This window comes from Macaca thibetana, chromosome 4 (assembly GCF_024542745.1).
Source record: "Macaca thibetana thibetana isolate TM-01 chromosome 4, ASM2454274v1, whole genome shotgun sequence".
In the NCBI taxonomy this organism is placed as follows: Eukaryota; Metazoa; Chordata; class Mammalia; order Primates; family Cercopithecidae; genus Macaca; species Macaca thibetana.
Genome location: NC_065581.1, coordinates 110,760,609 through 110,777,147, shown reverse-complemented (window position 1 = coordinate 110,777,147; position 16,539 = coordinate 110,760,609).

Below are 16,539 nucleotides of genomic sequence, written 5' to 3'. Positions count from 1 at the left end.
ACATATTATGAAAATATAGCCCAAAGAAAGCCAAACACCATTTCATATTTGGCAGTCCTTCCTGTATGATTTTTATACCCAATAAGGCAAATTTCATCTCTACACTAATGTACTATTTGTGTTAAACCCAAATCTTAATAAAACCTTATAGACAAATGTATTGAATCTTAATCAGTTTGACCATGAGGTAAGATTTTAATAAATATTTTATAACCCTTTAAATAATTTTTGTTAAACAGCAGATTATAAGCAGGTTTTTGCTCTAAGAAAAACCTGCTGTGCTTTTATTCCAATGTTCAATTTATCAAAAAACTGAATAATACCCCTTTAATTTTAGCCAATATGTTCACATGATAATTTCTTCTATGAGATTAATATTTCACAGGCTGTTTAACTTGCTTAAACCTACAACTTTATCCTAACTTTAAACAATCCTTTAACTCTCTAAACTTAGGCAAGAAATCCATATTCCCATGCTTTCTTATAATCTTTTACCAAAAGCACATTCTACTTTTCTTACACACCTTGAACATAAAACTGTTTCTTCAGTAGTCTCAATTACATGTTACAATGTTAACTCTTTTTTTTTTTTTTTTTTTTTGAGATGGAGTCTTGCTCTGTCACCAGGCTGGAGTGCATACAATGCTAACTCTTAGCAACTTTTATTTTTAGTGAAAAGCCTGGTGAGTAAGTAATTATGTCCCAGGTGTGGAGCCTAGGACCCAGACAGAAGTGCAGATAATGTCTGATTCTTTCCAGCATAGCTAGTGGGTGTGGCTAGTTTCACATGTTTCCAGGTCTTATCTAGAATTTCAAGCTCCAAAGCAGGTAAAATGAACAATATTCAAAAGTCAAAGAAACATTTTATGACCTTAAAAGACTTAGAAAACCTAATATCTGACCCACATAATTTAGAACAAATGTTTACATTTTAAAGATATTTTTATTTTACCATTAATCATTAAAACTGTCTTTATTTCCCAAATATTACTTAAGTCATGTGAACTAAATAAAAGGTATTACACATTTTACTTTTCTGATCAAATATTTGATGTAAGCTCTTATTATTAAACCATTTAATTAAAGGTCTTTTATATTACACACACAACATATATAAATACATAGATAAAATAAGATAAAGGATTCATTCCCTAAGCCAGGAATTGAACCCTGATCCTGGGCTGCCACTGCCACTGTGGAAAGAGAAAGCATCACCACATGGTTACAAGGTCAGGCTCCCCAAGACATACAAGACAAGAGGGATATCTCATCCAATTTTGTGTTTAGGGACCTGCAGCAAAATTTATACCTGACTAGTTTGCTGGGCCATTTTGAACAGTGGGCTTACAAGGTGTCCTAGGCCCATGTTCCATCCTATGATACCCCTCTTTATGGAAGAACAATACAGAGAGACACACAAAGCACACCAGATTCACTATAGCTTAGGACTAGCCTCACAAATCCTTTTTTCCATTAATCTAAATTTTACAGAGGAGATCAACAATGGTTTTTACCATTCATTCAACCAGTTTGCATACACACAAAAAAAGAGAGAGAGGGAGAGAGACAGAGAGAGATGGAGAGAGGGGAAGCATTGCTTGAGGCAGGGTGGGGAAGGCAAGGTGCTTAGGGGGGCCAGAGAAAGACCCACCTATGACAGTGACACTGAAAAGTTCAGGTGACTGCTTGTCAGTAGGAAAGGGATATTTTCCAGCAGTCTCATCAGCTTTCGAGTTTCCCCTTTTAGGGAGGAAAAAGCTCCCCATGTCCCATGATCCTATATGTGCCTGATCCTGTCACCCACAGCCCTTAGCAAAGAATTCAAGGCAGATTCATTCAAAGAGAAGAGCAGTTGACATTTCATAATACCAAACCCATTCTTAGCCAAAAGGTACTTTACTGAAAGGGGCTTCTAACCCCCTAAATCTTAAAAGGGATTCTAATCCTTCTAAGTTGGGCCTTTAACCCAAGGTGGGTCAAGTGTCCTTGACTTTTATCAAGAGCTGCCTCTAACCCACTCTGTCTTAGGAGAGACTCTAACTCCCCTAAGTTGGGCCTCTAACCCAATTCCATCCTTTACCTGGGTACCCCACCACTTACCCAGTGTTGGCCAATCAGTGCTGCAGTCTATTTCCTTTGGGTTGGGGTTTTCTTCAGTATTGTCCCTTCAGAATTCACCAGAAAGATGTTACTGGCCCCCACCACTCACTGAAAGCCTTTGGGTTGGGGTTTTCTGCACTATAGTCCCTTCAGTGGTCACCAGAAAGATGCTAGAAGAAAGGAGTCCCAATTCCAACCCCAAGAGAGAGTTCTTGGATCTCATGCAAGAAGTAATTCAGGCTGAGTCTGTGGAGTAAAGTGAAAGCAAATTTATTAGGAAAGTAAAGGAATAAAAAATGCCTACTTCATAGACAGAGCAGTCCTGAGGGCTGCTGGTTGCCCGTTTTTATGGTTATTTATTGATAATATTTTAACAAGGGGTAGATTATTCTTGTCTCCCCTTTTTAGACCATATAGGGTAACTTCCTGATGTTGCCATGGCATTTGTAAACTGTCATGGTGCTAATGGGAGTGTAGCAGTGAGGACAATCAGAGATCACTCTCATCACCATCTTGGTTTTCGTGGGTCTTAGCCCACAGCTTCTTTACTGCAACCTGTTTTATCAGCAATGTCTTTAAGACCTGTATCTCGTGCCACCCTCCTCTTTCATCCTGTGACTGAGAATGCCTTAACTTTCTGGGAATGCAGCCCAGTAGGTCTTAGGCTCATTTTACTAAGCCCTTATTCAAGATGGAGTTGCTCAGGTTCAAACACCTCTGACAGTAGTTTTTAACTCTTAGTAACCCTTGTTTCTAGTTGAAACTCTAGAAAGTAATTTTGAACTGTTTTTTATTAGTTATTTATAGATAAAACCATTTTATAATTTTTTAGCTAGGTCTTCAAATTATTCTTTATTATCAGATCTAAATGTATTTACTTTTCTATACTATATAGAAATAATATGTCAAGGTATATAGACTTAAATGCATGTTTAATAATGAATATTTCAGTATCTGAACTTGAACATGACTCATTTTGTGATTTTTTTATTACTTAATTTAACATAACATGACTCTAGGATTTTAAATTACTGAAAAGAATTCTGAAGCTATAACACAGGTAGCCTCCCTAATGTCTCCTCCCAGTCATTCTAGGTCCCAAGTAGCTATGTGCCACCCATGAGGACTACGAAAGTCAGGGCATGTTTGAGTCCATCAGGACAGAAGCCAGAGCTGTGAAGACTATTCTTGGAGGATTCAACTACTACCACAATAGCCAGGAGGCAAAACAGGGAAAGCAGAGGAAGAAGGGGACATTATTGGGCTTATAGTAGCTGGTGGTCTAGGCACTAAGAACGTGTCTCCAGATGTCGTCTTGGCCACTTATCCAGACCCCTGAATCCAGAGACTCTAAACCAAAGACTTAAGCTCACAGTCAAATCAAGCAAGTATCTAATTATATTTAACTGATAATTTTCAAGCCATTTCTATTTTAGCAACAAATTAAAAACTAGCTTTATTCACCAAAGATCACATACACATAACACATATAGACATACAAACAAACAGAAGCAGATCTTACTGCTTTTTCAAGGTTTTAAATAGTTTTTCTTTTCTCTATTTGGTATATCAGTCTTTCAATTACCTGTTTTATTCCCCTAAGCAATTGTTAACTAGGCAACAAATTTGCATTTCTAAAGGGACAACTCTTAGATGAAACAAAAAACATGTATATTTCATAAGCACAGAGCTAAGATTCTCAGCCTAAGTATTGATTCATCATTTGCTCAAACCAAGGGGAAAAAAAAAACCTTAAAAGTTCACTTAAGAGAGCCAGAAAAGTTTGTTAAACAAAGGGGTCATTTATTATTTAAATTTAAAAGAATGGTTAGAGTTTCTATTGTACATAGGCAGATATCCTTAAAAATTGAGATTTCTTTTATATATGTAAATTTCTTTAACAAAAGAGTTTCAAAGTAGCCAATTAAATTCCGGAAAGGTGCGTTTTATTTCAATAGGGTGTTCTTTTTAACATAGCCACTGTTTCTTAGTTAAAATTACTGTGTTCAGGGTGGAGCCCATTAGGGGATAGAGCCAAGAAAGCATCCTCTATGCCTGGCGTCCTGCATTGATAGGTCTGAACAAGAAGCAAGCCTATTTACCTGAGGGCCTAACTTTTATAAATACCTTATCTATTTCTCTTATAGCTTTCTTTCCACCTTTAGGGTGGAATAGTGACTAAGCAAAGGTTAGCAGATTTAATTTTTCTTATCTGTTAGTTTCTTAAGCTTTTTATTTGCCTTTTGTAAAATCTTTAAATAAAAATACTGAAATCTTTTTAGAAGCTTCTGCATATCAGTAGGCATCCATAGATGAGTCTAATTCGGGAGCCCTCACTTTCAAATGCATTTCTTCAGTGCAGTGTTCTTTATTTGGAACCTTCCATAGTAACTTTTCGTTAGTAAGATTTCACCAGTTCTGTAAGACTTTGTGGCTTCTGAGGTCTAATACTTATGCACTGTGAAAGGAAAAATGAATATTGCCCCCCACTCCCCACTCCCGCCAATCACTAAGCTAAAGGGAAGAGTCAAGCTGGGAACTGCTTAGGGCAAACCTGCCTCCCTTTCTATTCAAAGTTACTCGAAGCTCACTGAGATAAAGCATATCTGATTTCCTCCTTTGGAGAGGCTCACCAGAAACTCAAAAGAATGCAACCATTTGTTTCTTATCTACCTATGACCTGGAAGCCGCCTCCTGACTTTGAGTTGTCCCGTCTTTCCAGAGCCAATGCTCATCTTACATATGTTGATTGATGTCTCATGTCTCCCTAAAATGTATAAAACCAAACGCTGTTCTGACCACCTTGGGCACACGTCGTCAGGACCTCCTGTGGCTGTGTCACGGGTGTGCATCCTCAACCTTGGCAACATTAACTTTTTCTAAATTAACTGAGACCTGTCTCAGCTATTGTAGATTCACAGCATGTATAAGACAGAAGATACTCAGTTCTTCTAAAACTAAGGATTCCATCTTTATCTGATATATTGGCTTTGGATATCAGCTTCCCTTAATCAACTTGGCTAATGATTTTTTTCCTCTCTAAGCATGCAATAGAAAAATCCTCATGAATTTTCAAAAGTCATGTTTTATACCCCCTGCAATATTGCCATTTATGACTGGTTTCTTTCTGACCAAGTCAGACATAAGAGACCTATAACTGGATCCAAGCCAGTTAATTATCACATTCAATCCAATCCAGGACCTAGTCAGTTTCTATGGTGACTTCCAAACCCAGTTTGGGTCAGAAATTTGCTTAAAGACATTAGAGACCCCAAAACACAAATCCGTGGAACTTCAGAATCTAAAAGAGAATTGCCACGATCCCCAGTTGCTATGAGAGGGAAATGGCCACAATGGAGTGGACAAAAAGAGTCAAACTCTAAAATATTCTAAGAGGTTTATTCTGAGCCAAATGTGAGTGACCATGACCCATGACACAGCCCTCAGGAGGTCCTGAGAACATATGCCCAAGGTGGTCAGGGTACAGCTTGGTTTTATATACTTTAGGGAGGCACGAGACATCAATTAAATACGTTTAAGAAATACATTGGTTTGGTTCAGAAAGGTGGGACAACTCAAAGCAGGGAGCTTCCAGGCTATAGGTAAATTTAAACATTTTCTGGGCCGGGCGCGGTGGCTCACGCCTGTAATCCCAGCACTTTGGAAGGCCGAGGCGGGCGGATCACAAGGTCAGGAGATCGAGACCATGGTGAAACCCTGTCTCTACTAAAAATAGAAAAAAATTAGCCGGGCGCAGTGGCGGGCGCCTGTAGTCCCAGCTACTCGGGAGGCTGAGGCAGGAGAATGGCGGGAACCCGGGAGGCGGAGCTTGCAGTGAGCCGAGATTGCGCCACTGCACTCCAGCCTGGGTGACAGAGCGAGACTCCGTCAAAAAAAAAAAAAAAAAAAAAAAAAAAAAAAAAAAAAAAAAAAAAAAAAAAAACGTTTTCTGGTTGACAGTTGGTTGAGTTTATCTGAAGACCCAGGATCAATAGAAAGGAAATGTTTAGGTTAGGTTAAAGGATTGTGTGGCCAGGTGTGGTGGCTCGTGCCTGTAATCCCAGCACTTTGGGAGGCTGAGGTGGGTGGATCACCTGAGGTCAGGAGTTTGAGACCAGCTTGACCAACATGGCGAAACCGCATCTCTACTAAAAATACAAAATTAGCTGGGCCTGGTGGCACATGCCTATAATCCCAGCTACTCAGGAGGCTGAGGAAGGAGGATTGCTTGAACCTGGGAGGCAGAGGTTGCAGTGAGCCAAGATCGTGCCATTGCACTTCAGCCTGGACATCAAGAGCAAAACTCCATCTGAAAAAGAAAAAAAAAAAGGTAAAGGATTGTGGAGACCAAGTTTTATTATGCAGTGGGAGTGGGAGCTCTAGGATAGCCGACTTCAGAGAGATCAGGTTGTAAAATGTTTCTTATTGGACCTAAAAGGGTGCTTGGCTCTTAGTGGATTGTCTCCTGGATCTGGAAAGGAAGGAAGGAAAAAAAAGGCAAGGGGGTGGGGAACGGGATTCTCTGCAGAATGTGGATTTTTCCCACAAGGGATAGCTTTGCAGGGCCATTTCAAGATATGGCAGAGAAACATGTTTTGGAGTAAAATATTTTGATTTTCTTCCTTGTTATGCCAGAGTAAGATTGGAAAGTACGACAAGATATACAGAGTTAAATAAACCCCATCTGATGAGAATTTATGGTTTGTAGGGCCTGACTCCCCAGGTCCCTTAGAAAGGAATTTGAGCAACATAAAAATAATTAGAGCTTAGTCCTTGATGGTGGGTACCTCGTTTAGTCACTCAGCCCCCATGGGGGTCATTAGATGCTCTACTTTGGATCCCACTTCCGATGCCATCTATTAAATGAAAAACTTCAGGTGAATTAAATTTAAGAGTTTTATTTAGCAAGGAATGATTTGCGAATCAGGCAGCCTCCTGAGCCAGTGTAGGCTCAGAGACTCCAGCGTAGCCACGTGGTAGAAGATTTATGGACAGAAAAAGGCAGGTGATGTTCAGAAAACAGATGTGAGGTACAGAAACAACCAAATTGGTTGCAGCTTGGCAGGTGTTTGCCTTATTTGAACATGGTTTGAACAGTTAGCCCTTGATTGGTCAAAACTTGGTGGTTGGCACAAAAGTAGGCTTCAGTCTGTTTACATTTTCATTTAGGTTACCGTTCATTATGTACAGAGAAACCTTTAGGCTGAACATAAAATATGTAAAAAGGCAGCTTTAGGCTAAACTTGATTTAACAACATAAAGACTTGAGGCAAAGAGAGCCCCACAACTTGCTCAAGATACAGAAATATGAGAAACTCAGAATAACTCTTAAGTACTCGGGCTCCAGACTAGATGCTGTTAACCTTTCCCAGACTCTCATGTCTATATTGCTTTTGGCCTATAACTTTTTTATGTGTGTGCATGAAATTGTGAACGTTTCAGTGATAGTCTTGTACTCTTATTTTATTACACTTTTTAATTCCTTAGAAATAGCTGTTGAGTATGGCCATACCACCCTGAACGCGGCTGACCTTGTCTGATCTCAGAAGCTAAGCAGTGTCGGGCCTGGTTAGTACTTGGATGGGAGGAATAGATCTTGAATTTTATAAACAGGATTCAGACATCTATTGAATTTTATAAACAGGACTCAGACATCTATTTTTATGCTTACTTTTAAATGTCTTGATAAAATGTTTGACTACTATTACATTCTTGGGAAAAATCTCACTTGGTGTTTTTTTGTGTTATACTTTTAATATCACTAGATTTTGTTTGTTAAAATGTTATTTAGAATTTTAGCTGTATTTTTTCATTGGCCTGTGATTTTTCTTTTTATATAACATCTTTTTAAAGGGTCTTTATTAATATTACACTCAAGTTTTCATCTGTTTTCTATGCTCTGAATCCAAGCAGTTAAAATCCATGGGAAATATTTTTCCTTGACATTTTCTAAGAACTATGCATGTAATAGTATATTGACTGCTCACCCAGCCCCTTTCCCTAAAGCCTGGTAACACGATTAACTCATGATTCCCCGATAAATGCTATTTTCTCATTCCTCCATTTTTATCTATAGGTAAGGCTCTTGGCTTTGAATTTGATTTCTATCTCTTTGTTTGGTTAAGTTCATCTTGGTAAAACAGTAACTCTCTCAGCATTTGTTCTCAGTTCTGTGAAGTAGATTTGATATTCTTAGTGGGACAGACACATATTTTGCCCAATGTGTGTTCTCCATAAATGCAGGTGAGGAAGGAGAGATAATTAGAGGAAACAGAACAAGGATCTCAACCATTTGAGCCCTTACACAATTCTATGATAAACTACAATTTGTACGATATTTTCTGAGTCATGTAGATTTATCATAAAATCTATTACTTCTTAATTCACAAAAGTTACTTGTTTTGTTTAATAATAAAAGAGGAAGTTTAAAATACCCATCTTTATAGAGTCATGTGTATGTGGTGTATATGTCTTTATAAAAAGCATGAACAAAATATAATACAATAGTCTCGATATCTGGGGACTTGTAATATAAGCGACTTTTTAAATTATAGGAATGTAACAAATTTATAAACAAAGTTATTTCAAAGCAAGCTTAAAAATCTAGTGATCCTATTAATTTACTGCAAGAAACTAGTACCATTCATCTGCAAGACTTATATGGATACATGTGTTCATTTTGATGGTTAAATACTTAAATATGGAATTGTGAGGTTTCATTAGAAGCTATCAAATTATATTCCAAAGTAGTTGTAGCATTTTTCACTCGCTTCAGCAACATTTCCCCTGCTTGGTATTCTTATGATACTGACACGCTGGGGGAGGTTCCTGAATGTCAATGGGACCTTGAGCCCAGGGTCCTCCAAGCTCTTGACACAGTTATGAGAATGAATTCAAGGGCAAGTCAGGAAATAGTGAAAGTACAGGTGGGGAGCAGTGGCTCATGCCTGTAATCTCAGCACTTTGGGAGGCCGAGGTGGGTGGATCATGAGGTCAGGAGTTTGAGACCAGCCTGGTCAAGATGGTGAAACCCCGTCTCTACTAAAAAATTCAAAAATTAGCCAGGCGCAGTGGCAGGCGCCTGTAATCCCAGCTACTTGGGAGACTGAGGCAGGAGAATCCCTTGAACCCGGGAGGCGGAGTCTTCAGTGAGTTGAGATTACACCACTACACTCTAGCCGGGGTGACAGAGCAAGACTCCATCTCAAAAAAAGAAAAAAAAAGAAAGTACAGAGATTTATTGTAAAGGGAAAAGTAGACATTTGAGAAAAGAGAGTGCAGTTGTACTTGAGAGAGACATGCACAAGCGGGTTTTACCTTTCTGGGCTCCTTCAACCAAGGTATTGAATATTGATGAAAATTCCTGGCAAAGGTGGAGATTTCTCAGGTCTGTGGTGCCACCCATTCTTAACCAAATATGAGTGTTCTCAGAACTGTCATGGCACTAGCAGGTGTGTAATGAGCATATAAGTAAGGTCCTAGGTGAAACCGAGGTCAAATCCAGCGCCATGTTGGGTCAGTTGGTCTTAGCCAGCTTGGTCCACACCCTGTTTTTGAGGGTCTTATTTGCCCTTAGACTCTGCAGATATTTCAAAGGTTTCCCTTTGCTAGTCATCTGAAACTGCTACCCGGAATTTTCGGCTCTCCTGTGACCACTCTGATCTATTCCTCTTAGTCTTTGTAATTTTTGCTATTCCAGTGGGTGGCAAAAAATACTTCATTTTTGCTTTCATTTGTGCTTCTTTGCCGATGAAAGATGTTGAACACCTTTTCATGTACTTACTGGGCATTTATATGTGCTATCTTAAGAACTGTCTTTTAAAACATTTTGCTATTTTTATTGAATTACTAGTGTTGCACATTTGTAGGAGTTCTTTATGTATTCTTGATACAAGTCCTTAGTAAGATTTAAGTATTGTGATTGTATTCTCCCAGTCTGTGGATTAACTTTTCATTTCCTAAATGGTCATTTCGCATAAGCAAAAAATTTAATTTTAATGAAATTCATTTTATTATTTTGTTTCTTTAAGATGGAAGTTTTGATGCATCAATTTGACCTGCCAACAGTTTTTAATTTTTCAAACACTGATCTAAGTATCATTGTGAGAGTAGTTTGCCGACGTGCAGATATAAGTAAGGGAGATTATTCTGGAAAATCTGGTGGGCCTCCTAATCAATCAGGAGGCCTTAAAAACTGGGCTTAGGTAGGAGAGAGGGAGTGAAAGTGAGAGAGAAACTAGGGGAGATAGACAGAGAGAGAGAAAGAGCGCAGAAGAAATTCAGCTTGTGAGCAACAGCTTCCTATATGCATGGAGTTCATCCTCACCATCCTCCTTTCTTACTGACAGCTTTATGGATTTTGGATTGTTTAGCCATCCATTACAATTGCGTAAGTTAATTCCTTGTAATAAATCATCTATCTGTCATCTATCTGTCTGTCTGTCTATCTATCTATCTATCTATCTATCTATCTATCTATCTATCTATCCATCCATCCATCCATCCATATATCCTGCTAGTTCTGCTTCTCTGGTTGAACCCAGCTTGGTTCATTAATATCTTCTCTAAGAAATTATTCTCTACCTCCATATTATAAAATCATTCTCCTATATTTTTTCTAGAAACGTTATGACTTCAGCTTATACATTTAAGCTTATGACCCATCTTGAATATTTTTTTGTGAACATTGTAGTGTAATTTTTTTCCCTATTTAGGTATTCCGTTTTCCAGTAACGTTTATCGAAAAGTCTTTGTTATCAATACTTAATTACCTTGTCATCACTATCAAAAATTAATTTATCAGACACATGTGAGTCTACATCTGGAGACAGTATTTTGTTTTTTTCTAGTTTTTAAACTTTATTTCTATTTATATCATCATAATTACTGTAGCCTTATAGTGTATCTTCAAACCATGTTGTTTAAGTCCTCCAATCTCGCTGGTTGTTTTTTTAAGTTATTGACCATTCTAGGTGTTTTGCATTTGCATATAAACTGTAGAAACAGCATGTCGAATTGTACAAACGAACAATTGCATTTAAATTATTCCTATATAAATTTATAAAAATAATATAATATTCTTAACAGTTTTATATCTTTATCCTAAAATATTTCATTACAAATCTTTGATTTTTACAATAAACCCTACCAACTTTCAGTGACTTGATGTATATTTTGCTAAGCCTCAAAAACTAATTTATAGGTTGCTGAATCACAAACTTCATACATATAAATGCCTTTGTGGCTTTTCTCCTATAAAAATTCAAGTAAATTAGCTAAGAGTGAATGGAGTGAATTCAGAGTTTCTTTTTTTAATGTTGGGAACCACCTTAGAACCAACTTTCTCCATGTGCTTCTCCATTCGATTTTTTAAAACTAATTTTCCTACTACAGTTTATAATTTAAATTAAATTGACTAAGTATGAATTTTCCTGCTGTGCCCCTCTAGTAATTTCTTTGATGTTAAAATTATGTTTGCCACTTGGATGTCTTCAGGGAATTGCTACGAAAAGAATTAATTGGTGGTAATGGCCGAGGTAGCATCTATGATTTTTGCTCCAGCTAATTTTATTCTACTGGGAAGACAATCGTCTTTACAACTGCGTACAAATTAGAAAGTAATAATTTCAAATGTCTACCATCACCTTTTTATCTTAAGCAAGTCAAGGAAATTGTAGGCACTAATGTAAGCTCCATATAAGATAGGATTTTTGTGTGTTTCATCTACTCCTATATACCTAACATTTAGCTCAGTGCCTGGCACACTGGACAATACATATGTATAAAATAAATGAATAAATTGCACCCTAATATATTTTAAATGTTCAATATTTAGGTAATTTCATATATTAATATTTCAACAAAATAAAAATTACTTAAAATTTCATGGGACAGAATGCAGAAACCAATTGGCAATAATTTTATTTACCTTTCTTTCTGAAGTTCATAGCTAGACTTCCATTCTCATCCTCTCTTAGATTAATAATTAGATATGCTAATATGACTCATCTCTGTCCAATGAAATGCAGGTAGAATTAATGAAATCACTCCGAGTTGAAGAGAATGAAATAAGGAAAGGCAGAGAAAAAGCAACTTAGACTTGATCATTATTCCTAGGAAAAAAAGCAAAACACCTTTAAGTTTGATTACTGGCAAATGAAACTGATTTAAAATACACATGTCAGAAGTATTAAGCAATTAAAGAAATGAAACAATTTTTCGAAAGACTTTACCCATTCAATTCTAAGACAAATTTTAAATAGTCAATTATGCACCAGTAGGAAGTAGGCCATGAAAGCTGTAAAACTCATAAGCAGGGAAAGTTGCCAAAACCAACTTCAGATGTGTCCACGGAGGAAAATGAAAGCAAAGAATCTCACAGAAGGTGAATCCATGGGCCACAAGAGACATGGAATCTTATTCTTTTCAGAGAGCAGGAATACAGTCATCTAATGAACTGTGCCTGCATCCAGGGTAGGGGACTTTCATAAGGCTTGCTGAAAGATTTCCAAATTATGGTGTCCAGAGAAAATCGTGTGTTTCTGATGCTTCCTTTTGATTATGAGTTTTTATTGCTGTCTTTGTTTTTGCTCCAACATTGTACCTTGGGTGTATGAAAGGATAGTAGTGGGTGGTTTTCTTGTTTTTGATTTGTAGATTGCCATCACTCGGGGGCATATTTGGAGCCAAGGGGATGTCAGTTCTAGGCCTGTACACCTCAGAAGATGAAGCTTAAGGCTTGGGAAATAAGTTGGGCTGCATTTTATCAGAAGAGGAACAAAATAAGTATGAAGTTACCAGAAAAGAATGTCCAGGACAGTGTCTGTTTAGTTGTTCAACTACCTCTTTCCTCCTGGGAATGCAGCTACAGTTCATTTCCCAGCCTCATTTGCAGTTTGGTATGTCCAGATGACTAAATTCTGACCAGTGTCACATCTGGACAATAAAAATGACTTGCATGATTTTTGGCTCTTTTGTTCATCTGCTTGTTGGATGTTGGTGCTGAGGACACCTTTGAAAGTTACACACGGAATATTGTTCAAGCCTCCATCAATCTGGTTTCTTGAATTGTTAGTGTTAACGCCCACCCCCTCATGCTAGTTAGTTTTACGTAAGTAAGAATTAAACTTTTGTTTAGTGACTGAGGTATGGAAGACTATCAATTACAGTAGTAAAAGCTATTATAATAAACACAAATATCTTTTTGAAGTTTGTCTTAGGTTGAGTTATCTGTGAAGTGGAACCCCGAAAAAGAACTTGAATGCAAACAGTTTATTTGGGAGGTTATTGCAGGGTGCAGGTGATAGGGTAGTGGGTGTATGAGACTATGAGTGGAGGAAAGACAATTGAGTGTACATTAATTAGGTTAGTACTCTATACTTTTATACTTTATACTTTATTATGAATAATTAAAAGCCATATACAGAAATAAACACATGCAGATGTAATCATACTTAGAGGGAGTTGACAACGCACATGTCCACCAGCAGGTTCCTTAAGAAAAATGCCACCTTGGCTAAATGTCAACGCATTTATATACCAGGTAATATTGTAAGCAATTCCTTGACTTTCTGAGAAATAGTGCACAACTTCTTAAAATACTTCATACATGCCTTCATATTCGTTTATTCAAAAATTGTCAAAGACAAATTGCAAAAGAATTGTATTTTTTGAAATAGGTATCATGGGGAATTACTGCTTTACAAAATACAGTTTGGGAAATATTCATCCAATGTAAAGCCTGTTGGCTGGTAATAAAAAATGTAGACCCTATTTGCTCTTTGTTTGTATTTTTTCATACATAAGAGAGTTATTTAACTTTGTTCCTTAGCAGGAGTTGGGAATAATTGCATCAAATCTATTTACTTCATTCAGTTTTTTTAAAATGGTAAAATAATAGCAAGGAAAGAAAATTGAATAAAATCTGAATAATCCCAACAGACTATTGTATTTAATGAAGAGAATTTTTATTGATTTTGTTGTATTTTTATTCCCCAAAATCTATCACTGGCTTAAAACAATTATTTAGTTATGCTGAAAAATATTTTTAAATTGATTATGTATAAATACAGATTCGATTATAGTTTCTGCTGCTATTTTTTGCGAACTTAGAAATGATAAGAATAAAAACCATGGAATTTCTGATCATCTTCATTAAGTTATAATTTACATAAAATAAAACACACTGATTTAGAGTTCGATGACTGTGACACCTGTGTAAACCCCTCCCTCAATCAAGAATACTTTTTCCCCATGACTTTCATTACCCACTCATACCACAGCACACCCTCCTACCCAGGAAGCCACTGTTATCATTTTTATCATGTTGAAACACATGTGTATGTGTTTGTATCTGGTTTCTTTCACTCCATACAATGTCAATAAGATTCCTCCATATTGTTATATATATCTGCAACACACTCATTTTTCTTGTTAAGTAATGTTCCATTGTAATAATATAACCAAATTTTTACCCATTCACTGTTGATGGACATATGGATTTCAGTTTTTGGCCATGATTTCCACTTTTTGAGTTTTGTTATCAAAAATGCCATCATAAACATTTGCTACTGGAGTCCCCTGTGGATATTTATTTCATGTTATAAGAAACTTAAAAAATCAATTGTTCAAAGAGGATGTACTATTCTACACTCTCACTCTCAAGATATGAGGGTCTCAAGTGTTGTATATCCTTGTGAATACTGTTTTGTCAGTATTTTTAAGTTTGGCTATTCTGAAGGGTGTAATTGGCACCTGATATGGTCTGGATGCTTGTCCCCTCCAAATCTCATATGGAAATGTGATCCCCAGTGTTGGAGGTGGGGCCTGGTAGGAAGTGTTTGAATAATGAGAATGAAATCCCTCATGAATGATTTAGTGCCCTCTTTTCTGTAATGAATGGGCTCTTGCTCTGAATTTGAGAGTGGTTAACTCTGGTTATTTAAGAGTATGATTTTCCCCTCATCCCCAACTCTCTTGCTCCCTCTCCCTTGCTCCTTCCCTTGTCATGTAATGTCTGTCCTGCTCACACTTGGCCTTCTGCCATGAGTAAAAGCTCCCTGAGGCCTCACCAGAAGTGAAACAGATGCTGGTGCTGTACTTTCAATATAGCCTGCAGAACTGTGAACAAATTAAGCACCTTTTCTTTCTTTCTTTCTTTCTTTCTTTTTTTTTTTTTTTTTTTTTTTTGAGATGGAGTCTTGCTCTATTGGCAGGCTGGGGTGCAGTGGCATGATCTCGGCTCACTGCAACCTCCGCCTCCCGGATTCAAGCAATTCTCCTGCCGCAGCCTCTCGAGTAGTTGGGACTACAGGTGGGTGCCACCACTCTGTAATTTTTGTATTTTTAGTAGAGACGGGGTTTCACCATGTTGGCCAGGATGGTCTTGATCTCTTGATCTCGTGATCCGCCTGCCTCGGCCTCCCAAAATGCTGGGATTACAGGGGTGAGCCACTGTGCCTGGCCAGTCCCTTTTCTTTATAAATCACCCAGCCTTAGGTATTCCATTAAAGCAATTCAAAACGGACTAACAACAGCATCTCTCTATGGTTTTAGTTTGCCTAAGGATATTGTCATCCTTAGAAGATTTTGGCCCTGGGAGTGTTATTCTGAATGTGTGTGTGTATGTGTGTGTGTGCGTTTTCATGAACAACATTTTACGTTTAAAAAAATAAAAAAGTTGGAATCAGGGACTATGAAGTAGATATGTTAAAAAAAAAAAAAAAAAAAACACAAAAAACAAAACAAAACAAAACAAAAAAAACCAGCAGCAAGGAACATTTAAATAATGATGAGATGTTTATTCATCCAAAGTAATGTATTTATAATAAAACAAGAAAGTGAACAAAAGCTATAGGAAGAAAAAAGGGAAAATGAGTAAGAAGAAAAGTTATGAAACCAGAATAGGAAGAGTCTGGTAATATATAAGCTGATGATATAATGTATTGTCCTATTAGGGTACTCCAGACAGTGAAAGCGGTCTTTAAAGAATAGTTAAAATTATATAATTTAAACAACATTTTTTTTTGATCAAAAAATTAGAGTTTTATTATATTGGTGGGCCTATGAAATATTTTTATGAAAACCAAATTTTAAAAACATTTTTTCAAAAATTTAACAAATCCATACACATTAAGCAACATTTTAGAAAATATGTAATATTGAGTAATAGTGATGTACAAATTTCAATATTGAAATTCATACTTGTGATGTGCAATATCTTAACTTGTGAGAATAATCATTTGATAGTGTTCCTACATTTAATTAAATCAATTTATATCCTATATCAAAATTGAAAGGATATAAGAAATCTTTGAATTTTGTCACACCTACATTTGGCAAAATAATCAGAATATAAATTATTATTTGGTGAGCTGTCTGATACACATGTTTGCTAAAGACAGAGTCTGTGAAACAAGACCAAAAGACAGATACTCTGGA